The 16,527-nt window shown below is 30.5% G+C and overlaps 2 pseudogenes; one reads left to right on the top strand and one right to left on the bottom strand.

Annotated features, from left to right (window-relative positions):
- Positions 1-182: 182 nt before the first annotated feature.
- Positions 183-6,842, bottom strand: LOC132944298 (uncharacterized; annotated as a pseudogene).
- Positions 6,843-8,051: 1,209 nt separating this feature from the next.
- On the top strand, positions 8,052-11,215 carry LOC132937366 (uncharacterized; annotated as a pseudogene).
- Positions 11,216-16,527: the final 5,312 nt, after the last annotated feature.

Below are 16,527 nucleotides of genomic sequence, written 5' to 3'. Positions count from 1 at the left end.
TTAATATCAAAAAAAAAAAATTTGATTTTTTAGGAACCTCCTTTACATAAATAATACAAACAAACTAGTATAAACTGGTAGGTAGTAATTAAAAAAATCATAAATATATTATATTTTAAATTACCTTAAAAAATCATAACTAGTATTTTAGTTACTAAATTAAACCATTTTTATAGCATACATTAAAATTTATTTTGTTTAGCAGCAGCTATATTTTCTAATGCTACTGTTTGCCTTTCTAAGAGGGTTCATAGTATTTTTCTTTTAGCTTCAGTTTTTGATCTCCAATTTCACAAATGTCTCTACCAAGAGCTAGACTATTGGTTAAACGTTTTGCAGTAGATAATGTTTCGAACTTTTTTTTATCACCTATAAGAATAATAGTAAACTTTGTTATAAAAATAAATGAAAATAATTGTTATATATTATTAAAGGTGGGTAATTTGTGATTGAGTTGATTCAATGACTTTTTTAGATCAATAATGATTGAAGTGAATCACTGTGCTATAGTACTATAGTTTAGTGACTCAATGATTCATTGATATTTTTCATGTAACTACTATCATATTTAATAGAATTAGTATACTACATATTATGTCATGTCATAAATACCATCAATGCCAGTAGGTATACACCACAATATATCTCATTGCACTACATTGTATTAAGTTAAATATCAAACTAATTGGGTAAAATTATAGTACCTAATAGTACTACCTAGTACCTAAACATTGTTGCCACACTCTATAGATTATAAGTTAATACACATAAAACAACAAAAAATAATTAAATATGTATTACAAAATTAATTTAAAAACTATCAACAGCTTCTAGGTATGACCAAAAAAAAATTTATTTATTTATTGCCCATATTATTTATATGGTACATTATATTATTTATACAGTAGACGCCGCTTATAAGACTCACGGATATAAGGTTCAGTCGCTTATTACTCAAAATCGTCTGGACGTATCCAAATACATTAAAAAAAATTCAGTTATAAGACTCAAATTTCGTAAAATAAACAGTAGAAAATAAACTTTTTTGGTTATAATTTAGAAATAAATTGGTATTGAAAAATTAAATAATATTCGTGTGGATTATTTCTAGTTTCTGTTGGTACCTTATAACGTATAATAATTTTTATCGCAGATAAAAGTTCACATTTATCGCAACGATTATCGTTATTATAGTGTACTGATTATCTGGCAGCTGCACAGTTATCGTAATTACGGGTACATAAATACACATACGTACACGTGCATAATATGTACATACGCAGTTATCATTGCAGTCAACGGTATAATTGTTGTACAATGAACGATCATTCGCTATTCGAATTTCAACGCGTGCTTTTCTTGTTGTTAACATGAGTGCTAATCTAACGCGACGTGCTCTTAGTTTGAGTGACAAACTAGACATTTTAAGAAAATATAATCAACTTCCAAAGATGGGACAACGTGATGCAGCAGTTAGGCTGAACATTTCACAATCGGTATTGGATAGAATATTGAAGAATAGGGAAGACATTGAATGTGAAGCATTACAAAATGAGTCACAGAGTCGAAAAAGGAAAAGATGTGAAAAGGATGATACTGTTTAACGTGCATTGAAAGAATGGTTCGTAAAAGTTAGTAATGAAGATAATCGCGTGTCAGGTTCTTTGCTTCGCCAAAAAGCTGAAGAATTAGCTGAAAAAATGGGGAAGGTTGACTTCAAAGCGACAGAGGGGTGGTTCCATCTATGGAAAAAAAGAGAAAACATTTGTTTCCAAAAAATGCACGGAGAACAAGGTGATGCAGATTTTACGGGTGCACATTTTTGGCTAGAAAATGAATGGCCTTCACTCATCTCCGAATTTTCACCCTCCGATGTGTTTAATGCTGATGAGACTGGCCTGTACTTTAGAGCACTACCTGAGCATACTTATGTTCTTCAAAATGACAAAGCAAAGGGAACAAAATCTTGTAAAGACGAATAACGATCTTGTGTTGTTCCAGTATGACGGGAGAAAAAAAGAAACTGATTGTTGTCGGGAAGAGTAAGCAACATCGTTGTTTCAAAGGAGTTAAAGCTTTACCTGTTGATTATACAGCGAATAAAAATGCATGGATAACTCAAGAAATCTTTAGTCAGTGGTTGATCAAATGGGATAATGAACTAGACAGAAAAATTGTACTTTTAGTAGACAACTGCACAGCTCACAATGTAAGTTTAAACTTGAAAAATATAAAACTGGCATTTTTACCGGCTAATACCACATCATTTATTCAGCCTTGTGATCAAGGAATTATTCGTACACTTAAAGCTTACTATAGATTAAAAATGAGTAAAAGAGTAATCATTCTCATTGATTTAATGTTTGAATGTGAGTCAACTTCGACTTTAAATGCTAATAGGTAAATATTAATGACCTTTCCAAGAAAATCAACATTCTCGAGGCCTTACACTTTGTCAACGAAGCGTGGAATAATATTAGTTATGTGACTATTCGAAATTGATTTCGTCACGGAGGCTTCGTCAAAACTAAGGAAGAGGAAGAAGAAGAAGATGACCCTAGTAAAGACCTCGCTAACAAAACATATGAGGATTGGATGGATATAGATCGTGATCTCCAAACTTCTGAAGAGTATTCTGAGGACCAAATGTGTCAGTTATAAATGAAATCACCAATAACAACGATGAGAAGAATGACGAAAGCGATGAAGAAGTCGACGTCGTAATTAAACCACCATCAAATAAAGAGGTTCTGGAGGCTTAAGACGTGTTAAAGAGAGCTGTCCATCACCGTGGTAATAATTTTAACCTTCGAGCGGGCGCGCGGACGGTTTTTACACCGCACATTTAAAAATAATCGCGCCCATTCGTTGTAAGTTTCATGCAGCGAACCTATCCATTAGATAATCTCTAATTTCTTATCTAGTCGTAAGATAAGGCAGTTGTTATAATTTTAGCATTTTCGGGTGCGCTGTTATTTAGTTTCAAACACGATTACTTCCAATGCATATGTAACTGCGGTGTAAATACCGTTGTGCGCCTATTGCCGTTTCTATTTCAACCTGCGCCTGACATCGCTAATATTTTAATATGTAAGTGTTATTTTATAATTTTATTATGACTATTATTATTATTATTATTTTTATTATAATTAATTATTATTTATTTTTTATTACTATTTTATAATTTTATTATTATTATTATTATTATTATGTAGGTACTATATTATTATGTTTATTGTTTGTACCTACCAGGTATCATCGACAGCATAATGAATACTATAACAGACCAGAAGACATTGAAAGGATTATTCAAGAATTGGAAGATGAGGATAATGAATATGATGTACTTGATGACTATGGCTCAGATCATGATGATGATCCTGATTTCGAGCCAGAGGTAATTGAAAACTCAGATCATGACAGTGATTCTGAAGAGGAATTAGATTCACCGTCCACTGCAGATGAAATTGAAGAAAGTGTAGGTGAGAATTTTCGTTTTTTTATTGGTAAAGATGGTGAGATTTTGTGGGCTAACGAACCAATAGCAAGTATTTCAAAAACGAAATCAAAAAATATAATCAAGATTTTTCCCGGCCCAAAAGGAGCTGCTCGTCAATGTAAAACAGAAATTGAATGTTTTTCACAATATTTTTCTCTGGATATATTCGATAAAATAGTTTCACACACAAATACTTACATTCAATAGAGAAAACATGCAAACCCTAATAGTAGGGACCGTGATTTTAGATTGACAAATCAAAAAGAAATACAAGCTTTTTTCGGGGCCTTATTTTTGATTGCCGTAAAGAGGGCTAATAGAACAAATTTGAGTGAATTGTTTACCTCAAATGGAACCGGTCTTATGATTTTACGTGCCAATTTCAGTGAGAGGCGCTTTAGATTTCTTATGAGGTGCATACGTTTCGATGATATAAGTACAAGGACAGATCGGGTAAAAAATGATAAATTGGCCCCAATACGAGACCTATTGAATTGCTTGGTAATTAACTCCCAACAGTCATATTCTCCCGGCGAATTCACCACTATTGATGAAATGTTAGTCGCTTTCCGAGGCCGCTGTGGATTCATTCAATACATGGACAAAAAACCGGCGAAATATGGACTAAAGATGTATGCACTGTGCGATGCCCGAACGTTGTATACGTATAATTTAGAAATTTACTGTGGAAAGCAAGACACGGGCCCTTTTGCGACATCGAACAAGCCCTATGATATAGTTACCAGACTAACTGAACCTATTCAAAAATCAAAGCGAAACGTTACAACCGACAACTGGTTTAGCAGTTATCCATTAGCTGAAAACTTACTAAAAAACGGATTAACTTTTATGGGCACCCTAAAAAAAAACAAAAAAGAAATACCTCCTGAATTTATTGTTCAGCATAGAAATTTGGAACCTGGTACACATCAATTCGGTGCCCAACCAGACATGACGCTAGTATCTATGGTGACGAAAAAGAAAAAAGTTGTACTTGTATTGTCTTCAATGCACGATGATAATTTCACTGATGAAGGTACAGGTAAACCAAACCAAATAATGGATTACAACGCTACTAAAGGTGGAGTAGACACGGTAGATTTGATGTGTGCCAGATGTTCCACGTCGAGAAATACTCGTAGGTGGCCAATGGTAGTATTTTTCCGCCTTCTCGATTTAGCAGCAATCAATTCCTACAAGATTTTTAAAGCCAATAATCCAGACTCCACCATTGTCCGAAGAATATACACATTCAACCTAGCGCTCAGCCTAATGAAAGAAAATCTGAATTATCGAGCCACAATTGCAAGCCTTCCTAAAGATATCAAGGTATTTTTGGAAAAATACAAACCACCTGCTGAACCTATTCCTCCATCACAAAGTCGAGCTTGCGTTTTGTGTGGTAAAAGAAAAAACAACAGAACGTCGACAACCTTCTGCCAATGTGGTAATCACGTTTGTAAAAATCATTCAACCAAAACTGTTCGATGTAACTCGTGTGTGCAACCCGAAAGTGACGACCAAGAATATTTTGAGGACGTATAACTAATTTTTTTTTCTCATTCGTATTTTTTCTTAACAAAAATTTCTCATTTTATTTGTTCACAAGAAAGTGATATTTAAAAAATTTAGTTATAGTTTAAAGTCTATTTCTCAAAAACACTTATTTTGTAATTTTGTTTTGTATCTACTTATGTTATATGAAAGTCTAATAAGATTGTTATTGTATCATTTGTTTATTTATGTTAGTATAATAATTTGCCAATGCATTATAAAGTTTTAGTAAGTTATCGTTTAATTAACTCAAAAATGTATAAAAAGGATGTTTATATAATTTATTGTGTTAAAAGAGGACGTCATAGAAAATAAAAGACTGGTTTCAACTTTATTTGTTCATAAATATATGTTTTTTTTAATATAAATGTTCATATTATTTTAATATTCTTTGCATATTAGTCAATAGTTATGTTTCTTCAACATTATTTTCACAACATTCAATTATTTTTTTATTCCAAATTAACGTACGAATTAATATTGTCTATTGAAAAAACTATAAGATTCAAATAAACAATAAACATGAACTCAAATGCGGCTCTAAATTATGCGGTGTTAATACCGTCGCGCGCCCGCGTGTGTAACTGCAAAATGCGCGCCCGCTCGAAGGTTAATATACAATACGAATACGAACAGTATATTTTCGGAATATTAGAACAAAATAAAAAACAAACTAAAATTACAAATTTTTTTCAAAAAAAATAATAAATACATTATAATATGTACATACATCCTTTATAATTTTTTATTAATGTATAATTTTTATAATATTTTTTATATGTAATATTTACCTATTATAATTTTAGTTTTTTTTATCAGGATTATTAAATTTATTAATTAATAAAGTATGTAATATGCAATATGTGTTAAAGTATTAAAATCAAAGCAAAATATGTAGTAAAATAAAATTTATAAATAGATACGTATTTTTTTTTTCCACTTCGCCTATAAGATTCATTCGGTTATAACACTCACTTTGTACTGGTCCCAAAGTGAGTCTTATAAGCGGCGTCTACTGTATTAGATAGTTTTCAATTAAACTATAATTTATATATAATTATTCTTTAAAAAAGCAAAAAAATTAAATTGGTAATATACTAATACATACATTTTTTTTCCACTCTATCAATATAGGTTATAGTTATAGGTTATAGGCCTTATACCACAGTTATTTTCCTCTACAGTCTGCATGGTAGGTATAGTATACATACTAATTTCTTCATCCGCACTTACACATTCAATTTGTACCGGTAATTCTAAAAAAAAAGTATTACAATCATTTCTATCTTTCTACATAAGTAGGCAGTTAAAGAGAATAAAAATTGACCAATTTAAATTTAAAAACACTACCTGCTTATGTCACCAAACTCAAAATTAGTAACCGGCATTGAAATTGTCTCATCTCCATCAATTGTGATGGGATTAACAAGATCAGGAATTTGGTTGTCGATTGGAGTAAGTGTTAACGATATTTGTGGTCCTCCTCCTGTACCATTTACATGTCTGTTTACCATAGCTTTTTTACTTCTAACCTTACTACGAGAATCTTGCCAAGTTTTAAGATAAAATACAATAAGAATAAGGTATAGATTATAAACTATAGTTAGATTTATGTAGAAGTAATTTAAATTATTTCTTACACTTTTCCATTGACTCCAATCTTTGACGCATGTTTAAATATGAAAGTGCTTGTAAACTTCCCAGAAATCAATTGTGAATCTTTTTTCAGAAGTTCGATGAGCATCTCTTTTTGTGTTTTCGAACAATATATTTTTTTGGAGTCTTCCATGAAAAAAAACAAATTATTGTACCTACTTTATAAACTTGTTAGTTGTACTTGTAAGTTGTAACTTTGTTTAAAAGTAAGTATAAGTTTACATCATATATATAAACTTATAAAACTATAGAATTATAAAAACTTTAGTAACCATACTATGCTTGTAACTACGAATTACGATACATCGATAACAATCAAAATACCGCCATACCGGCGGTGTTATCACAATTGTTACGTCCCAACCAACGTCGATATATACATCAACGCAGAAATGAAATACGTGATGTACTAGGTATGATGAATGTTTATTAACGTAGTACAAAATTACAATGTTATAATATATGGTGTAAAAGAGTGGTGTTACGACTCCTTTTAAGATAGAATTTAGGCGCGACGCTCACCAAAGTAACCTGGCATCTGACGTGATGCGTGACCTGGCAACATGCAAGCTAGATGCATGCGACGCACGATAAAACTCAACAAACAAATTCATGTCCGCTCACTGAACTAACATGTCATAAGTCATAACATGTGTCACTAGCTTGCTACTTTCGAATCAGAAAAGTATTGCATGCACTACTTTTTGTCACGTCACTTCACGTGAAACATTGCATTGTACAATTGTTAATTAATTAATTTACATTTGTTAATTTGAGCTGTACAATTTGTCGTACTTTTTAATTTTTTTAAGTTACTTTTTTAGAACTAAAGTACTAATTAATATTTTTTGTTATTTTGTTAATAAAGTTTATTTGTTATTTACTTGTTATCAAGCAATTATTGTCGTCACAGACAGGTAATTATGTTTTGAATTTTTAATAATTATTTGAATGATTATTTTTTTTTTAATTATTTTAATTATTCACTTGTCCATACAATTTGGACTTAGTAATTGGTCATTTTTTTTTTTTTAAATTAATTACATATTTTGTTTTAAACTCGAACAAATCATGTTTTTAATCAACTCTGCTTTAGGCCCGGCGTCCACCGGAGTAACGTGACTCGTGATATGATAAGTGACGTGACAAGCGCGATTTAGCAAGTGACATGTCATACTAGTTATTTGTCATTACATACATACAAAAATCATTCATGTCCGTACACTGATCAGACCTGTCAGATCATTTATCAGTTTTGTGTAATTTCTGAAATTTTGTTTATGACAAAAGTACTGCATGTTCTACTTTTGTCAGATGTCACCAGCACTCAATCGTGGAATAAGGTATGTACAATGTATTAATTAAAATATTAATTTTTTTTTTTAATTTTATTATTTTATTATATTAATATGTAAATTAGTAAGTAGGTATATTACCTATATTAATATGAATATTTATAGTCTTTAATAGAATAGGTAGTCATGAAGGACGATCCCGATACCAACGTATGTTTTGTACAAACTATTGAAGGGTAGGTACCCCTGTTTGTATGATCATTCGAGGGCTGATTATTACAACAAGGATACTCAAGATAAAGCTTGGGCAGACATAGGAACGAAATTCGATGCAACAGGTAAAATATTAGCATAATAATTATTTATAGTAGGTACCCATATGGTATTTAAGGTATAACTAGGTAATTATAATTTGATTAGTTAAAATAAATTATTAAATTATTCCTGTACGTTAAATAATCTTTACATTATACGCATATATAAAAAAAGGATGAGAAGTTGCTATTAATTATCATATTAATGAACATAATATTATATAACATTACATAACATAATAATATTTTAGTACGTATTAATGTATTTTTAAACTGATAATTGTTTTTCCACGGTAACGATCCATGTGGCTTAACAAAATACTGGCAGAGTCTTTCCCGTATTTCGATAGCTGAATATGATGGCCTTGTTCTATTTATTTGTATATTTTCTGCATTATTTTCGGTTATTTCAGTATTTTCTTCCTGAAATTCTTGAGGTGTTGAATATATACCATCATGAACACGAATATAGTTGTGCAGAATACATAAAGCTTTTATAATAATTTCAATTCTATCAACTTTAAAATTAATAGGTCGTTCTAAAATCTTAAATTTTGACACCAACATTCCGAACGCACATTCAACTGACTTGCGGCCTCTAGAAAGTCTAAATTAAAATTATTACTTATTAAGTTGAGAACTGTGGATTAGGTCTGGGAAAATTGTGACAATAGTTATAATAGTGATAATAGTTTCATAAAAAAGTTACCGGTAGTTAAAAATACGTCTTGTATTTGTCAACGATCGTCTTGGAAATGGTCTCATCACATTTTCGAGTAAAGGAAAAGCCTCATCCGCCACGAAGTAATACGGAAATGGCAGACTATTTTCTTCATTTGGCAAACAAGAATCATCAGGCAGGTTAAGTTTTTTTTGAAGCAATAATTGACCAAAAGCGCATTCTTTAAAGACTCTCCCGTCACTATTACGACCAAATTCTCCCACGTCTACAGTGATGAATTTTCCGTCGGCGTCTGCGGTAGCCATTAATATGATTGAAAAAAAACCTTTATAATTAAAAAATGACGATCCAGAATGTGCTGGTGCTTTAATTCGGATATGCTTGCCATCGATACTACCTACACAATTTGGCAAATTCCATAATTCATAATAACGATTAGCAATAGTTTCCCAAATTTCTCGATCTGGTATTGGCATATAAATAGGCTGTAAAATGTCCCATAGTGCTTCAGATGTATCTTCTATTATATTCCGAACGGTTGCTTCCCCTCTTAGAAAATAATAAGAAATTGATTTCATCGAAACTTCGCCCGAAAAATACCTACGTATTAAAATAAAAACGTATTGTAATACCTGATTATTTAAAAAAACAACTGACTTATTTAGCCTATGTTAAAATAACAATATCGTCGGATAAATTGTTGGATAGAAAATATTTTTCTTGATTTTGATGAATTTTTCCAAAATTTGAAATTTAAATTTAAATTTTGTAAATTATTTTTCAGTTAGAAATTCATAAAAATTTTTTTTTTCATAGCAAAGATAAGAAATTTTAATAAAAGATTCCCAACAAGTTTTTCTACCTCTATCAAAAAGAAAGAGTTCACCAGAAAGTCACGCTATTTATAGCCATATTTTCGATTTTTATAAATTTTTTTTTGTTAAATTTGATTATTTATACCAGTATGAGTGTATAGCAAAACTAGTGTTTGAAGTATGAGAAATATTTCATGAAATATTTCACGAAATATTTCATTTTTTTAAATTTCATGAAATGTTCAAACACTAGGCACAACGTCTCCGCTCAGAATCGTTGCTCGACAACTACTGTACAGCAGAGCGGTACCCACTTGTCCACCTTTTTTTAAATTTATATATTATTTACAAATATTCTAAGTTAATATTTGTTTAATATTTGATTATTTACATTTTACAAACAATAAAAAGTAGTTTGTTCTATATTCAACACGAACAGTTGTCAACTATTTAAAAAAAATACATAGTTTGATTTTTGATTTTGGGATCTGTTTTCTTAAGTTTCTCAGTGCAAAGAGAGATGGAAAAATTTAAGAGCATGCTACACAAGACACTTAAAGTTAAAACCTGCATCGGGATCGGCTACAAAATTTAAGAAGCCATATTACTTAGCGGAATATCTAAACTTTCTTGAACCTTTCACAAAATCCCGGAAACAATCAGGTTCGTAAATGTCCTGGTAAATATAGTTTACATTTTAAATTATCACTAATTTAGTATTAAAAGTTTATATTTATCTTTATTCTTATAGGTAATATGTCCAAGCTTTTACCTGAAAACAATTGTGAACAAGAATTCACAGCTGATTTGTCTAAAAATAAATACGAGGAAGACTATGAAAAAGACCAGACAGAGCAACTTAAAAAGGATTCTACTTTGAATAAACTACCAGATGCTTCAACTTCGAGTTTTATTGAACCAAGCTCAAAATTATGCACTAATTCACCAATTGTTAAAAAAAAAACGTATTGGTTTGGATGATGTAAATAAAGCAGCTCATGATTTTTTTTTACAAAAAAAAAAACATCCAGTTGTTGAAGATTCAGATTTATGCTTTTTTAAAAGTGTGCTACCAGATATGAAATGTATGACCCCTAACCAGAAAAGACGTTTCAAAGTTGGAGTCTTAAATTTATCAGATAGCATATTGAATGAGCAAAATATGTCACAGGCTGTCGGTGTTGACATTCAGAATTATCACAGCGGATTAAACACGCAATACCAGAATAAGGAAAGATCTTCAAATCCTGATGTACCTCCACCAATGTCGTCAACCTCTGGATCAACATATCCAACACCCCCATTAAACTTGGCACGACCACCTACAAGCTCTCATATCTACTCTCAAGATTGGACATATCATCAATTTAAGTAATTTTGAATTTAAATATCTTATAAAAATGTCTATATTGTACCTGAGTAAAAGTCATTCTCAATAACGAAAAACGTTTATACTTATTTTATTATAAAGTAAATAATTAAATAATTTTGAATTTAAATATTTCTGTTTAATAATCATCGCATTTAATATATTTTATAAAAATGTTTATATTGTACCTGAGTGTAATCAAGTCGTTCTCGAGGACATACAGCACGTCTGAAATTCGTATCTTTTTTTTTGTATCTTTGGTCCAACTAGTTGTATGAGTAATTCAAAAGTTTCTTTTTTCATTCGATAAAAACTTTGAAAGCGATCGTCATCTTCGAGGTCTTTAAACACAGCATACGCTCCTCGATCGTTGCAATTTTGACGCCAAAATGGGTGTACCCAATAATTGTGTACTCTTTTTTGGCCTCCTTGGGCATTTAAAATATTAACTAAATTGACCACGTGTAGTATTTCCTCATCGTCTGACGACATTTTGAGAAATTAATAGAAAAGTAAAATAATTTCAAGTAACGTAAATAATCACGTCATCTGAATTAACTACAATCATCATTTTGTCACATCACTCATCATATCACTAGTCATGAGTCATGAGTCACGTTACTCCGGTGGACACCGGGCCTTATACTATTCAATATCTTACATTTAACATCAATTATTCATATAATTCAGAGGTATTCAAACTGTGTGTCGCGGCTCACATTAATATTAATACATTATAAACAAATTTGAGAGGTTAAGTAATTTTGCACATAGAGTTTAATACGTCTATGTCGCAGTCCCAATGTTAAAAATGCCCCCCCCCCCCCCTCCAAAAAAAACTTGATTTATTTTTATTGTTCCTGACTTTACTACCCTATTTGAATGATTTTGAATGGCCATTTCCGACATTTTTGATCCACCCCTCTCCCGTAATATGCAAAAAACAATAAACTTACGAGCCCTAGATTTATAAGTATTATTATCCCATCAAAAATTATTTATATACTTTATACCTAACCTATACAGGATAGCAATTAAAAAATAAAATAATGAAAGATAATCCAGCAGTCAATATAAAACTAATAAAACTCATTGAAGAGAATAGTTGTCTGTATGATTATTGCCATAAAGATTATTCTAATAGAAATATTCAGGATTTAGCATGGGAACACATAGCAAAAACACTTTCAGAAAAAGGTAAGAAAATTTTATTTTAATTTAAGCTGTGTAATGTGTAGGTATCATACATAAAATTTATACTGTACCAGTGATTTATTTATTTTGCCAATGAAGTGCTGCATAGGGTTGTATAAAATATGAACGTAGTCTGTCTCGTAACTCAATTGCAGTATTTGTTGGTCTTGTTCTGTTCAATTGTTGATTGTTTTGCTGAAAATCGTCTTCAAAAAGGTTTCCATCTTCATCATCATTATTAAAAATTTCAGAGGGTAATGTAAATACTCCGTCGTGTAAGCGAATAAAATTATGTAAAACACAAAGAGCTTTAATCATGGTGTCAGTTTTTTCTGTCTACGGCTTAATGGTGTATTTAAAATCCTAAATTTTGATGCAAGCATTTGGTTTATTAATTTTTATATGTTTTCCGTCAATACTGCCCACGCAGCTAGGTAAATTCCAAACTTCTTCGTGTCTTTTTGCTGTTTTTTCCCAAATTTCTTTAGAAGGCATAGGCATGTATAACGGTTGTAAAATTTTCCATATAGCTTCTGATGTAGTTTCTATAATATTTCTTACTGTGGTTTCACCTCTTAAAAAGTAATATGATAATGCTCTCATAGAAGAGTCACCAGCATAATATCTGAAATTGTATATGTATAATCGGTAATTCTATAATATATACCAAAATTATTTATAATTAATTTTACAATCATGTTTCCAAAAAAATTTTTATTTTAAAAATGTATACTCAAAAAGGGGTCAAGTGGATGTCGCTCCGCTGTAAAATAGGTTACAAGTGAGTTACTGTAATGGATTGTATTAAATTTGAATCCAATGATATAGGTAGTATCATTGTATAAGATAAACGATTCTGAGCGAAGACTTGTCCACTGACCAGTCAGCCTACCTATGCTATTACTTAGTATATTTGATGATATTATTGTGAATAAAGTTATTAATATATTATAACCTATTTACGTGGAACCTTGTTTTACATTTTCAATCCTAAGCTATAGTAGTTGAACATTTGACCTTTAAATGCTTATAAAAAAAAATTGCGCATATGTATTTTCAATATTCTTTAACTGTTATATTAACAATATATCAGGAGCCTTGGATTAAATTTTCACGGTTTTTTATCCAACAAACGAAATTTTATTGATAATTATATAAATAAAAACAAAAAAAAAATGGAAACTGAAAATAAAATAGTTCAAAATATTTTGAAAATGATATGGTGTGTAGAAAATGCTAATATAAATATTCAGTCAAAGTTTCATGGATTTACTTTAAACACTCGTAAAATAACGATTTACTATCAAACGATTTTAGTCTTTAGATATAAAATAAATAAAAATAATATCCTAGACTGTCAGTGACTGTCAAATCGTCTCCGTTCAGAATCATTTTTCGTATACAAAAATATTAAAAATATTAAAAATATTAAAAATATTCAAATTTAACACATCCAATATAGTGACCTATTCTATAACCGAAGTCCACTCCACTCCTACTGTACAGCAGTGAGTTCCTGATTTTTTATTTTTGTACTGAAATTATTTTATTATTTTTTAGTCGATACTGTAAAAGAATGATGGAAAAATATAAGAGGTTGTTATACGAGGTTTTTAAAAAAAACAAGTTCCATCGGGTTCAGGGCGTAAAAAAGTAACACCATATTACTTATCAGAATATTTGCACTTTTTAGAGCCATTTACAAAATCAAGAACACAGACGGGTATAATATTTGACTGAGGTTTTTATATCAATTATTTTATTTTTATTGCTATTTTTTTTTTTTTAACTATAATATGTAATTTCTCTAAACCGAAAAAATTGGTACACCAATCATCAAGTGATATATTAACCGAATTGGAAGATGAATGCGAGAACCATGAAAGTATAGAAATACCTCATTTAATTGTTACGCCATCACTTATTTCTTCACCTGAAGTTTTGTCTCCAGAAAGAATTGAAGAGCCTTATAATGAGCCTTATAATACATCAACAACTACAAGTACAGCAAAAAAAACTTTTAAAAGGGGTAAAGATGTATCTATCGGCGATGTAAATAAAGTAGCATATGAATATTTTTCCAACAAAAGAAATGTGCACCCACGGACAATTTAGACACAAAAGATCCAGACTTAAATTTTCTGAAAAGTGTTTTACCGGATATGAAGTTAATGACAGATAGTCAAAAGAGATATTTTAAAATAAGGATTTTACAATTAAGTACTGAAATTATTCAACCACAACCATTGCCTACGTTACAGCACACAAGACAGTCAACTTTTCAACAGGATAAAAATCAAACAAATATTTATCAGGAGCCGATTTCAAGAGCAGAAAATCATTCAATACTTCAGCTTTTAACTATGTCCAAGCCTGAACATTTGTTGAATTTTAATACCATAAATACAATTAATACATCGTCACCATCTATTCCACAAACTAATCAAACATTTAATAATCAAAATTTTCATAAGTAAGACAGTTCAACTGACTCTCTAACCAACTGGTATTAAAATTAAATATTTTTAAAAACTATTTTGTTTACTTTTATTGCACCTGTTGGCTGTTTTTATTAAAATATGCTAGTTAATTAATATGTACTCAATATTGTATAAAAAAAAAATTGTTTTATTCATCGGAGATTTCTATGATATTTTCTTCAGTTTTTAATTTGTTATACAAAAGTAAAAGCCAAAAGGACATTATTTTGAAATGTTTATATATATTTTTTAAAAATCAATACAGAATAATAAAGTATGTTATAAAGTGTTTATCTCTTAAGTATCTCTAAGTGTACTGATATTTTCTTTAGTTTTTAATTTGTTATACAAAAGTAAAAGGACATTATTTTGAAATTTGTATACATTTATTTTAAAAATTGAAACAGAATGTATGTAATAAAGTGTGTATCTCTAAGTATCTCTAAGTTTACTTAAAATGAATTTTGACTTACCAAAGTGTAATTAACAATCGTTCCTCTGGTCTAACTGACTTTCTGAAGTTAGTGTCTTTCTTAATTATTATAGGTCCAATTAATTGTTATAACTTATTATATGTTTCAATTTTCATCCTATAAAATGACTGAAAATGCACCACGTGTTACACAATTTTTTTTCCAGAATTGATGTACCCAATATTTACGCTTAGCGTGATTTTCGTTTACAACACTTATAATGTTTAAAAAATCCAAATCGTCTTCATCCGAAGACATTTTGGTGGTTACTGAAATGCTACCAGTCAGTTGCTACGTCAGATCAGTGAGCGCTAGCTGGCTTTTCATTTGCCACTTGCCAGATCATACGCCATGCAACTTGTCACGTCAGATGCCACGTTAGTTTGGTGGTTGTAGTAGTGGCTAAGCTCGGTCACTAGACAGAGTTCGGGTCTCGTATTTGGTATGCTGGTCGACTCGTATCCTGCGTATGGGTGTTGGCTTTCCAGGAAAGTTACGTGTGACGACATCTTCTATAGTTTAATTGTTTTCTCTACGCTTTTGCAACGACCTCTGCATGTTATACTATACTAATTGCCTTATTAGTTATAGTGTCAAATATTATTAGAGACGTGTACATAGTTAATAAATGACTACTTAATACGTCGGTACGTAACACAATTATTATTTATTATAATCATGATAGCGTTAGTAACCAACTTGGTTCATGTGGAAAAAATTTCGTATGTGACAAAATAATTTCGTTTCCCAATCATATGTCGTGTGTAGTTCAAGAATGGGCATTTCAGATGTCGTACGACATAACAGTACGGAAAATGTCTCATGAGTGATTTTCCTAACGAGATTCAAGAATCGACCCCCTGGTCCGAGTGCGTCTTTGACTTTTGAGTGGGATGGTGTTTATGTTTGCTTTTGTTCTGGCGTTGTGGTAAATGGGGCATTCTACGAATATGTGATTTATTCAATTTATTTATTTAAAACGTTTATTGTATTGGTACAATAGGTACATATTTATTATTTTAGTAGTATCCAACGTATCCAGAGAAAATAAACAAATAGACATTATGCTTGCTGTTCACATTGCTACCCATTCATCGATTCTTGGTGAGATGTTAAAGGTATTTGGGAAAGGCTCAAAATTTGAAAATTTAAAAATGCATTCAGATATTACCAAAGTATATGGAGATTTAAAATTA

This window comes from Metopolophium dirhodum, chromosome 1, assembly GCF_019925205.1.
Source record: "Metopolophium dirhodum isolate CAU chromosome 1, ASM1992520v1, whole genome shotgun sequence".
NCBI classification, from domain to species: Eukaryota; Metazoa; Arthropoda; class Insecta; order Hemiptera; family Aphididae; genus Metopolophium; species Metopolophium dirhodum.
This window is presented reverse-complemented; position numbering and strand designations above follow the sequence as displayed.